Below are 12,338 nucleotides of genomic sequence, written 5' to 3'. Positions count from 1 at the left end.
CCCTTTAATGGGAAGCTGCCATTAGGTTTTTACCACCTCATCCTAGAGCAGCTTAATGTTGATAGAGACCCTGATTCCAGTGATATGTCACTTTGTGTCAGAACTGCTGTATCCAGTAAATGTTCTTAGAAGTAGCAGAGCACAGAAAGCCAGCCCGCTCCCAGCACAGCTTTCTCTGTACATTGTCTATTGACAGTGAGCTGCTTATCAGTGGAGGGGGCTTGGTTGGCCCAGGATGCAGGAGGGCAGCTAGTCAGGCACTATCCTGCTGATAGAACACTCATTGTATTGAAACAACACACAGCCTAATAAGTGAGACATCGCTGAAATCTGTGTCTCAGCCCCTGCCTCATGCTGCCCTCAGATTACATAGCAAAACCTGCTGACAGATTCCTTTTAACTGAGCTGTCGACATAAAGGTGTGTGAAGGGGGGCTGGCTGAGAAGCTCATTTTTATAGCTAGACCACAGCCCAATAGCCAGAAGGGGGGTCGGCTTAGATGTTGAAATGAGCCTGCCAGTCAGCCCCCTTCACGCACAGAAGTAATTACAAAACTATTTGGGGCTGTGAAGAGAACGGGATAACGTAGAGGGAACCTGTCGGGACCCTGATGCTTGTAAACTTTGCTTATGATTTCCTTTTTAGAGCTTTTTAAAGTCCAGTAATGTTTTTATTGCTTTATGGAACTGTTCACACTTTAGAAAGACGGATTTTGGTAAGACCTTACCTGTAAAATCCTTTTCAGCGAAGGAAGGAAGGGAGACACAGATCCATTACTAGTGGGTAGGCGGAGCCCCACAGGATAGTTCACCTCAGATTTATAAAAAGTGACGACCGGCCCCTCCAGCTTAGGCTCCTCCTACTCCCATGTTCCTCAGTCTGTACACAAGCTAAGGAAGATCAGACAACACCAGCGGAACAACACAACCCCTTCTGAAAATTCAGAAATGCGAGAGAACAGGTTATGCATATAGTAGAAGAAACCACACAGTCCCAGGTACTACTCACTGGACCTGACATCTGCGTTGAGCTGGCAATGCTGGAACAGAGCCCTAGCGCGCTGACCCCCGCCCAGATGACCGCCATCAGAGAGGAGTCGCGTCGCATCTGGAAAACAATAATACACTTCTGCCCTGGGAGGGTGCTGTGTCTCCCTTCCTTCCTTCGCTGAAAAGGATTTTACAGGTAAGGTCTTACCAAAATCCGTCTTTCAGCAGCAGAAGGGAAGGAAGGGAGACACAGATCCATTACTAGTGGGACGTCCCAAAGCAGTCCAGAACTCAAGGGTGGGAAACTGGCAGAATCGCCAACACCCCAACAACTTAGGCAAGCGAGCAACAAGCGCCAAAACTAGATAAAGATAAAACCTAAACCATCGCCGCCTGCAGGACCCTGCGTCCCAAGGCCGCATCGGCGGAAGCACTCACGTCCACTTTATAAAATTTAGTAAAAGTGTGGACGGAACGCCATGTAGTCGCCCGGCAGAGCTGCGCTGCCGAGGTCCCCTGACGAACAGCCCACGTCGAACCAACCACTCTCGTGGAATGAGCTCGAACCTTAACCGGACAAGGCTCACCCTTGAGCCGGTACGCCTCCAGGATAGCCGAACGTATCCACCGAGCTATAGTGACCTTGGAAGCCCGCTGACCACCGACTTCCGAAACCCTTGCGTGATGGTAAGATAGAACTTCAAAGCCCGCACCAAATCCAACGAGTGCAAGGCCCGTTCCTTTGGATTCCTTGGTTTCGGACAAAGGGAGGGCAACACTATGTCCTGATTGACGTGGAAACGCGACACCACTTTGGGCAGAAAATCGCAACGGGTAAGAAGCACCACGCGATCCGAGTGGAACTCCAGAAAAGGGGGCGAGCAAGACAGTGCCGCCAACTCAGAAACCCTTCTCAAAGAGGTGACTGCCACCAGGAAGGCCACCTTCCAAGAAAGCAAGTAAAGCATAGCTGAATCCATAGGCTCAAACGGCCCGTGCTGAAGAGCCTCCAAGACTAGATTGAGCCGCCAAGGAGCCACAAACGCCCTCCGGGGCGGGAACTGACGTGCAATCCCGCGAAAAAACGAACGCACATCCCTGCGTGAGGCAATAGCTTTCCGAAAAAGCACGGATAGTCCAGATACCTGACCCCGCAAGGTATCAACCGCCAGACGACCCTTGGCCAAACCACATTGCAGAAAAGCCAAGAAGTTGGGAATGGAAAAAACCCTCGGGTTCCTTGACGATCCAGAACACCATGAATAGAAGGCCTTCCAAGTTCTGTGATAAATCCTGGTCGTAGCCGGACCTCTGGCCGCCCGCAAGGTGGCAATGACTTCGGCCGAAAACCCACGACAGGTCAAGATCTCGGTCTCAAGAACCACGCCATCAAACGAAGCGACTTCAGGTCCGGATGGCGAATGGGCCCTTGGGTTAGCAGGTCTGGGCGAAGAGGCAGTGGAAACGGAGGCGCCGCCAGAAGAGACACCAGCGTTGAATACCACGCCCTCCGTGGCCAATCCGGCGCCACCAAAATCGTCGGAATACGCTCTAGTTTGATCCGCCGGATCACCAGTGGAAGTAAGGATACCGGCGGAAACACGTAGATCAGCTCGAACTGGTCCCACGGGGCCACTAGAGCATCTACCGCCACAGCCTCCGGGTCCCTGTACCTGAACATGAACGTCGGAATCCTGGCGTTCAGCCTGGATGCCATCAAGTCCACTTGGGGAGTCCCCCAACGGGAGCACAGCAGTGCAAAAACTTCCGGATGAAGACCCCATTCCCCGGGATCCACCTGCTCGCGACTGAGGAAGTCCGCTGTGATATTCAGCACTCCTGGGATGTGAATCACGGATATGGCTGGAACCCTGGATTCGGCCCAAACCAGAATCCGAGAGACCTCCATCATGAGTCTGGAACTCCGCGTCCCGCCCTGATGGTTGATATATGCGACCGCTGTCGCATTGTCCGTCTGAATCTGGACCGGCAGACCGCTCAAAGGGACCGTCCAATGTCGGAGGCAGAGAAATATCGCTCTAAACTCCAAGATGTTGATCGACAGAGACGACTCCTCTGACGACCAGACCCCCTGAACCCAGAGATCGTTCCAAACCCCCCCCCCCCCCCCCCAGCCAGTCAGGCTGGCATCGGTGGTAATGACCGACCACCGTGGGAGGAGGAAGGATTTCCCCAGGGATAAAGTCTCCGGTCGTAACTACCATCCAAGAGACTCTCGCACCTTGCGGGAGATACTGACACAGCGATCCAGCGAAGCCGGCGATCGGTCCCAACGGGTCAGAATAAGATCTTGAAGACCCCGCAAATGAAATTGTGCAAACGGTACCGCTTCCATTGCTGCCACCATCAGACCCAGAAGGCGCATACACCTCCGAAGAGACATCGTCATCGCCGACCTCATAGCCTGGACATGGTGACGAAGGTTCGCTTGTTTGTCCGGAGGCAGGTACACCATTGCCCGTACCGTGTTGAAATGCATCCCCAAGAACAGGATTGACTGCGACGGCTTCAATGACGACTTCTTCCAATTGACCAGCCACCCGAAGTCCTCCAGGTGCTGAAGGGAGAGATCGCGAGCTGTCACCGCCTCCTCCGCTGTGGGTGACACAACAGGTCGTCCAGGTAGGGGAGAATCGTAACTCCTTGCTTTCGAAGGAGCGCCATGAGCGGCGCCAGAATCTTTGTAAAAACCCTGGGCGCCGAGGCCAACCCGAATGGTAGGGCCACAAACTGGTAATGGGCCTGACCTATGGCGAACCGCAGGAAGCGCTGGTGAGCCCTGCCGATAGGGACATGCAAATAGGCGTCGTGGATGTCGATCGACACCAAAAAATCGTGCTGCGACAGGGCCGCCACGACGGAGCGAAGAGACTCCATACGGAATTTCTGGGTCCGGACATGCAAATTCAATTGGGGGCGAAACTTGTCCTCCTTTTTGGGAACCACAAAAAGGTTGGAGTAAAACCCCCTTCCCTGGTCCTCCGGCGGAACCGTAATCACCACACCCTGCTGCAGAAGAGTGTCGACCTCCCGCACCAGTGTGGCAGCTAGCCTGGGCTCGGATGGGATGCGCGACTGACGAAACCTGTCCGGGGGTCGAGAATGAAACTCTATGAAATAACCCGCGTCACCCAGGCGTCCGATACGTGTGACGCCCAAATCGACCCAAATTGTAGCAGACGACCTCCCACCCGAGAACCTTCGAGAGGGTTCCTGGCGTCAGTCCGCCTTAGCGGGCTTTTTGTCAACCTCCCGCTTGTCCTGACGGAAATGTTGTTTCCAGAGAGTACGAGGGACGATCCGATCTCCAAGAAGGCTGACCGAACCGATCCCTGGGCCGAAAGGACCGACGACCACTACCGGCACTTGACTTGCCGGACGTAGAAACCGCTGCCTTTCGCTGTGGCAAAGCCGTATCTTTGGCCTTGGCCTTAGCAATCAGCTCCGTGAGGTCCGAACCAAACAGCTGACTCCCCTTGTACGCCAGACTCAGCAAACCTTATTTGGATACTGCGTCTCCAGTCCACTGTTTAAGCCACAGTGCTCTCCTGACTGTGACGGCCGAGGATTGAGCCCTGGACATCACCGAAGTAGTATCCAGCACTGCGTCCCTGCCATATCGGGCCGCCTCTTCCAAGAGCTGGAAGAGCCTTTCCACTTCAGACAGCGGAGTTCCATCTTGCCATGCCGTCCGCAGCTGATCCAACCACCGCAGCGAAGCCTCGCCAGCCCACATGGCCCCCAAGGCCGCTCGGAATCCGTGACCCGCGGTCTCGTAGATGGACTTTGCCGCTAACTCCGTCCTTCTGTCCAGCGGGTCCTGAAGACTCGCCTTCCCTTTAACAGGAAGCAAAGAGGATTTGCTCAGCTGAGACAATGGCACATCCACTTCAGGAGAGGGGACCCAATTAGTGATCGTTTCCGTGGAACAGGGATACAGGGCATCAAAAAACCGCAACCCTTGGAAACGTTTATCCGGACACAGGCGTTCTTTCTCCACCGCTTCGTTAAGTTCCTCGTGCATCGGCAGCGTCGAGCGAGCCCGACGCGACTCCTGATACAGCCGGGCCCATTTGCCAGGGCGCCCCGTCACTTCTTCAGACAGTTGTAACGCTTCCCGCATAGCTTCAACAAAAGCGTCCACGCAGCCCGAAAGCGAAGCAGAGCGACCCCGCCGATTCTCTTCATCAGAATCGGAGATCTCACCAGAAGAGTCTATCGGCGATTCTGAAGCCTCCGACGCACTGCGCGGAGGAGACGGCGCCGCCACAGGCCTGTGACGCTTCTTGCTTCTAGACGTCGGTTGGGACTTAGCAGAGACCCAATGACCCAGGATGTCAGACAGACTGTCAATGGAGCGAGTGAGCGCCTCCACCTTAACATCACTGAGACCCCCAACTAGCGTCGAACCTGACGCCGTTGAAGACCCCGGCGTATCAGATACGCGTGACTGATCCTGAAGCGGACCGGGAGAGAGGTCCGCGCCCCCTGGTCCCTGATCCGACATGCCCCCACACAGTTGCGAGCGTCACGGATAAGGCGGTAATAACCTTACAATGGGTACAGTAACCAAGGATGTGTGAATTCCACTACCACAGCCTGTTCTTGCACAAAAAATCACCCGGCACTGAAGGGTTAAAGCTCCTCCTTAGAAGGAGAAAAGCTACCCCAGCGGCATGCAGAGCAAAAGTTAACCTGACAGACTAGAGAGAAGCACCCTCTGATCCCAGAAGGGTGCACCTCCAGAGAGTGTTAACAGCCTGATGGGCCAGACCCCGTTCAGAAGGGGTTAATGCTACTGATCCGCACTACCCTTTTTGTGAGGTGTGCATCAGAGCCATCTCAGCAGGGAAGTAGCAGCGCCGTATACAGCACACCCTGTCAGCCTAGGACATAAGGAAAGTGCTCCGCGCTGTAATACCCAAGAAGGAACTTTCTGCCTAAAAGGCAGGAGAGACTCACCAGCTGGCGTAGAGACTGCTCTTCTCGGTGTGCTGAGAGTGGGGAGCAGGGAGTAGGAGCCGCAGCACGAGGATGGACGCTGGCCGGAAGAAGAAGGGGCTGGGACATCTCCAGCTTTCCAGGCACTTCCTGTCACGAGCTAAGAAGACCGACAGCAGAGAGACGCTAAGCCACGCCCCCCGCCGAGCTACGAACGGAGCGCGCGAATCCTCCGTCCCTGCTCCCCTGCCAGCTGAGGATCAAACGCTGCATGCAGAAGAGAAATCCCTGCAAGCCAGAAAAAAACAGCAGTCACCACAAAACACATATACAGTGACAGCGGCTGCCGCAGCAGCCGCTGAATGCACTCAATAAGAGCACTTACCCAGCTGAGCGCCACAGGGACCCCCAGGGATGTGTGGCGCCATGGCCCTTGCTCCCCCCCACTGCGGAGCGCGCAGGGACCCCACACGAGCGGTGTGCGTCTCCGCCAGGGAGCGCCCTGTATCCCCCGGGGCCAGCAGGGTTCTGCGGGGACCTCCTTAGGGGGTACGCAGATCTGCCAGGGGAGGGTCCGGGGTCCCAGCAGCGCTGAGACCTCTAGACCATGGGGGTCCAGGTCTCCGGAGTAAAAATAAAAAAATCTTCTGAGGAGCTGCGAAGGCAGCGACTATCCTCTGCGACCTCAAATTTCAGACTGAGGAACATGGGAGTAGGAGGAGCCTAAGCTGGAGGGGCCGGTCGTCACTTTTTATAAATCTGAGGTGAACTATCCTGTGGGGCTCCGCCTACCCACTAGTAATGAATCTGTGTCTCCCTTCCTTCCCTTCTGCTGCTGAAATATAAACTCGTATAACAGCACCTGGACAGGGGGGAAGACATGTCGGGGGATGAAAGGAACACCTAAAAACTCTGGCAGTGCAAATACTGTCAGTCACAGCCAGGGGGCGTAAGTGCAGCTACTGGGCTTGGAGTAGTGTCTAGGCCTGGTTCTTTAGCATACCGCAAGGTTCTGTATATAAGCTGATTTTACTGAAATAAATGCAGCTCCATAAAACAATAAAAACATTACTGGATTAATAGTGTGGCACCCCAGGGGTCTGGTTACCACAGTAATAGAGATATTATGTCTGAGAGCAAGTGGGAGGTTTCTCTGGTCAGGAGCCCTAAGCATGCAACACGGCCCACCCAGACCTGGGAGGGGAGGAATCTGCCCTTATAAACTGGGTCTGGGATTAGTGAGTGAAGTCTCAGACAGAGACGCAGTCAGGTCTGGAGGACAGCAGACACAGGGAAAGTGACAACAGGAGCTCTGTAGGAGCAGGAGCGAGTGCCATAGGCTGGAAGCTAGAAAGCTCGCCTTGGCTGAAGACACTAACCCGGACACGGAGTCTGAGGCTGTGGGGACATCCAGGTCCAGCAGCAGAATCCAACCGGCAGGGGATTCCATGTCCTCTGGCCTTAGAAACCCGAAGGCACGGTCACAAGCAAGGGACCAGCACCGCCATCGTGAAGCGAAGGCTGACTGAAGGCCCCAAGTCACCGGCCATACGGGTTAGCACCACACGGTATACTCAGGGACGTGGGCTACTTCTACCCGCATAGAGCAAGGTAGCCAGGAAAGAGTGCAGATAGTCAGGGAGGCCTACAACTCCACCTGGCCAGGGGAGATCCTGCTTGCTCACAGACTGACCAGGCCCCTACTGCTAACCAGTACTCCCGGGAGGGTCTGCTTTATACCATCAGTAAAGACCCTGAACTGTACCACACGTCGCTGTGATTCCTTGCCGCACCAGCACCATTACTACTGGGACGCTCACACCATCACTCCCATCATCCACATTAGCTGCCCTGAGGCAATACTTCTGCCGTGGGAAGTTATCCCATACTCGGCTGCGCAAACAACATCAGCCTCAGCGGTCGGCAGCGCAGCGGCGGTCCCCACTGACCGCAATCCACGGGTGGCGTAGTCGGACATTTGCTATTACATATAGACTGCCACTGGTTTGACCGCCCTGGGCACGGACCGGGTCACCACCACGGAGGACTACAACCCCCAGCGATCCGGCTCTGGGTATCCCCCTGCACCGCACAGGCCCAGGGGGCGCATCAACTTTGGCGTAGTCGGCAGGATTTCGTGCCCGCAACCACCGGGTACTGCGTGCCTGAAAAAGACTTTTGAACTTACCTGTGGTGAAGTTTCCCGCCGTCCGGAGTCGTTTCCCACCATCCGGAGCCGATTCCTGCCATCAGACGCCATCTTGGACCGTTTCCCGCCGTCTTCTGCCTGAAGAAGAGGGGCGTGGACGCCGAAAGCGCGCGAGATCCGAAGCTCCGCCCCACACTCCGACGCTGCGTAAGGTCCTGGAAGGAAGGAAGAGCGAAGCTGACGTCATCGGAGCGCGACGCCAGGTCCTCAACACCGACGATCGACTGCGGAGCCGCGGCCTACGGAAGAAGAGCATCGCAAGGTAGGCCACGGTCCACTAGGGGGGAAGGAGGATGTCGGACACCGAGGGGAGCTCCACTGCCACAGCCACCGCCAGCGCAACCGCTGCAGCAGTCATGCCATTCACCATGCCCTATATCCCGGGGGCAACCTGGCTACCCCAGTACTCAGGGGAGTCACATACCCTGAGTGACTTTAGGGAAAGACTTGATAGCCTCTTCCAGGTATACCCCCTCACGGAAGAGCAAAAAGTAAGCATCCTGGTGGTCCAGTTAATCGGGACAGCCCAAAGGGAGGTAAAGTCCTGGTCACCTGGGAAGAAGAGGACTGTCAGAGAGATACTAGCCCGGCTGAAAGACACATTTGACACCCGCACCTCAGCCGAAATAAAGCTCAGATTTTACGGGTGCAAACAACGGGCACATGAAAGTATAAGAGACTATGCTCTAAACCTACAAGAGGCCCTGAGAGCCATTAAGCAGGCAGACCCTGACAGCGTGGGAAATGAAGACAAGCTGTTGACCGAACAATTTATTGAGGGTCTACTGTGCAATGCCCACCGAACCCAGTTGCGGGCAATGGCCTTACAGGACCCTGACCTGGACTTTGCACAGTTCAAGGACAGAGCCATCCGGGTGCTCCGAGAACCGGCACCAGGTGGCGCTGTGACCCACAGGCGCCCTGCCATCACTTATCACCAGGACGCGGCGCCCTTGTCTGCAGGGCCTGTGGGAGCTGATGTGCAGGCTTTGAACAATAACCCGGCAACAGACCTGCACCATCAGGTCCAAGAGCTGACTAAGAGCGTTGCCGCGCTAACCAGAACTGTGCAGTCTTTACAGGTCTCTTCTCCAGGAAAGATCCAGCTGGCATCCGGACCGGAGGACGTCCCGTGGCGCCGACTGAGGAGGACCCCACCGGCCAGAGGAAGACCCAGCGACAGATACAACGAGGACGGACGACCCATCTGCCGCCGCTGCAATCAACCCGGACATATGGCAAGGTACTGTCATTTAAACGGGCACAACCTGGGGTAGAGGGCCAACCCCCAGGAATAAGATCATTAGGCCCATCGAACTGGCGTGACAAATACGTAGGGGGACGTCCGGTCTTGCCTGTGGTACTGGATGGCATTCCTATGAGTGCCCTACTAGACACCGGGTCACAGGTCACCACCATCCCGTACGTGCTCTTCAAGCAGTACTGGAATGACTCGGACATAACCCGCTACCCAGATGACGACCTGAGCATTATCGCCAGCAATGGTCAGCCCGTGCCACAGATAGGATTTAAGGAAATGACCATCAAGGTCGGTAAAGTTGAACTGCCGGCACAAGGACTTATCATTGTGGACATTGACCGTCGCGAGAGTCACCCAAAAATCACCCTAGGTACTAATGTAATTGAAAACTGTCTTGCAGAGGTGATTCTTATTTTGCAACAGGTTGCCAAGAACGCCAGTTCCAGCCAGCAACGTGTGCTCCAAAAAGAGATCCGGGCACTGATGAAGCGGCAACAAGTGGAACTATCTGGTGGTGAGATAGGTAGCGTGAGAATGTGTGACCCGTTCCCTATTGCCATGCCCCCAAAAAGTGAGATGATGATTTGGTGCCGGGCAGCTATTGGTCTAAGAGGTAGAGACTACCAAGCAATGGTAGAACCGGTCTACTCAGACAGTAGGCCCACCATTTTGACAGCACGGGGGGTGGTCGATGTACGCCATGGGAGGGTGCCCGTCCGCATCATAAATATCGGGGAGAGAGAAGTATACCTGCCCCGGTATGCCACGCTAGCCAAATTGTTCACCATCAACCAGAACTCTGTACAGGCCGTGGAACCCTTGCCTCCATCTCAACCAGAGGAAGGTAACGGCTCTAAGAAACCAATGGAGGACTGGTGTCAGCAACTGCATTTGGGTACTGACTCCACTCCCTCACACCAAAAACAGGGAGTCTATCGGGTGGTTCAAGAGTACGAGAGAGTGTTTAGTAAACACCCGCTAGACTTCGGGCGAGTAAAGGGGGTAGAACATCACATCCCCACGGGAGACCATCCTCCCATAAAGGAGAGATATCGACCCGTACCCTCTGCACACTATCAACACGCCAAGGGGATGCTAAAAGACATGAAGGAGGCTGGGGTAATTAGGGACAGCTGTAGCCCCTGGGCAGCTCCACTAGTCTTAGTGAAAAAGAAAGACAACACCATGAGAATGTGTGTAGACTACAGGAAGGTCAACCGTATCACACACAAAGATGCGTAACCGTTACCAAGGATAGAAGAGTCCTTAGCTGCAATTAAAATCTGCTAACTTCTTCTCTACTTTGGATCTCACTAACGGGTACTGGCAGGTTCCTGTAGCAGAGGCGGACCGGGAGAAAACCGCATTCACCACCCCGATGGGACTCAGCGAATTTAACTGTATGCCGTTCGGGCTCTGCAACGCACCAGGAACCTTCCAACGGTTGATGGAATGCTGTCTGGGACACCGGAACTTCGAGACGGTCCTATTATACCTGGACGACGTCATCGTCTATTCCAAGACCTATGAGGACCATCTGGAACACGTGGCAGAAGTGTTTGAAGCCCTGGCGAACTATGGCCTAAAGGTAAAACCCTCAAAGTGTCATCTACTAAAGCCAAAGGTACAGTACCTGGGACACGTGGTGAGTGCTGACGGAGTGGCTCCCGACCCTGACAAGATCACCGTGATCAAGGACTGGCCAAGACCATCCAGCATAAAGGAAGTGCGGCAGTTCCTCGGGTTGGTAGGCTACTACCGAAGATTCATTCCCGGTTTTACCAAGAAGGCAGCTCCTATGCAGGACCTCCTGATAGGCCAGTCCAGGAAGGCCAAAAACCAGAAGCCACCCTTCAAATGGGAAAAGCTGGAAGAGGAGTCCTTCCGCCAGCTGAAGATGGCCCTTACGGGGGATGAAATCCTGGCGTACCCTGATTACAGCCAGCCCTTTATCCTCTACACCGACGCAAGTAACATCGGGCTAGGAGCCGTACTGTCCCAGATCCAGCAGGGAAGAGAACGGGTAATTGCTTACGCCAGCCGAAAACTGCGACCCACGGAAAGAAACCCCGAGAATTACAGCTCGTTCAAGCTAGAGTTCCTGGCAGTGGTGTGGGCAGTAACCGAACGTTTCAAGCATTACCTTGCCTCTTCCAGGTTCACCGTGTACACGGACAACAACCCGTTGACACACCTGGACACTGCAAGACTGGGTGCCCTGGAGCAGAGATGGATGGCCCGCCTGTCCAATTTTGAGTTCACGATCAAATACCGGGCAGGACGCTCCAATACCAACGCGGACGCCCTGTCCAGGATGCCAAACCTACCGGACAAAGGGGAGGATCCAGAAGAATTGGAAGAGATCGAACTCCCTGCGTTTCACCGTCATGGGATTACCCAGTATTCCCACCGTGTAAGGGGCCAGCGATCCGCTACGTTCAACCCCTTACCCCACTACAACTGGGCGGAGACGCAAGACAGTGACCCCGCAGTCCGTCTGGTGAAGGAGATGCTGACCCAGGCTGACGCCCGCCTAGACCCAGGCGCTCCGGAAGAGACCAAGCAACTGTGGACGGAGAAGAGCAGACTGTTCCTCTACAAGGAGAAGTTGTGCCGCAGAATGGTCAATTCCCGGACACATGAGCTGATCTGGCAGGTGGTGGTACCGAGACGGGACGCGGCTATGGTGCTGGAGGCCTACTACAATGGAGCCGGGCACTTCGGATGGAAAAAGCTGGAGTTCCTGCTGCGTGAACGGTTCTACTGGATAGGCATGAGAGGAGCCATTGAGAGGTGGTGTAGAGACTGTGGCCCGTGCAATCTAAGAAGAAGGGACCGTGCCAGCCAGAGGACTCCCCTGCAGCCCATCATCACCAGGCAGCCGCTGGAACTGGTCACCCTGGACCATGTTAAACTG

Source organism: Phyllobates terribilis, unplaced genomic scaffold (genome assembly GCF_046119375.1).
Source record: "Phyllobates terribilis strain yellow unplaced genomic scaffold, ASM4611937v1 Scaffold_3__8_contigs__length_932513732, whole genome shotgun sequence".
Classification (NCBI taxonomy): Eukaryota; Metazoa; Chordata; class Amphibia; order Anura; family Dendrobatidae; genus Phyllobates; species Phyllobates terribilis.
Note: the sequence above shows the minus strand (reverse complement) of the source record.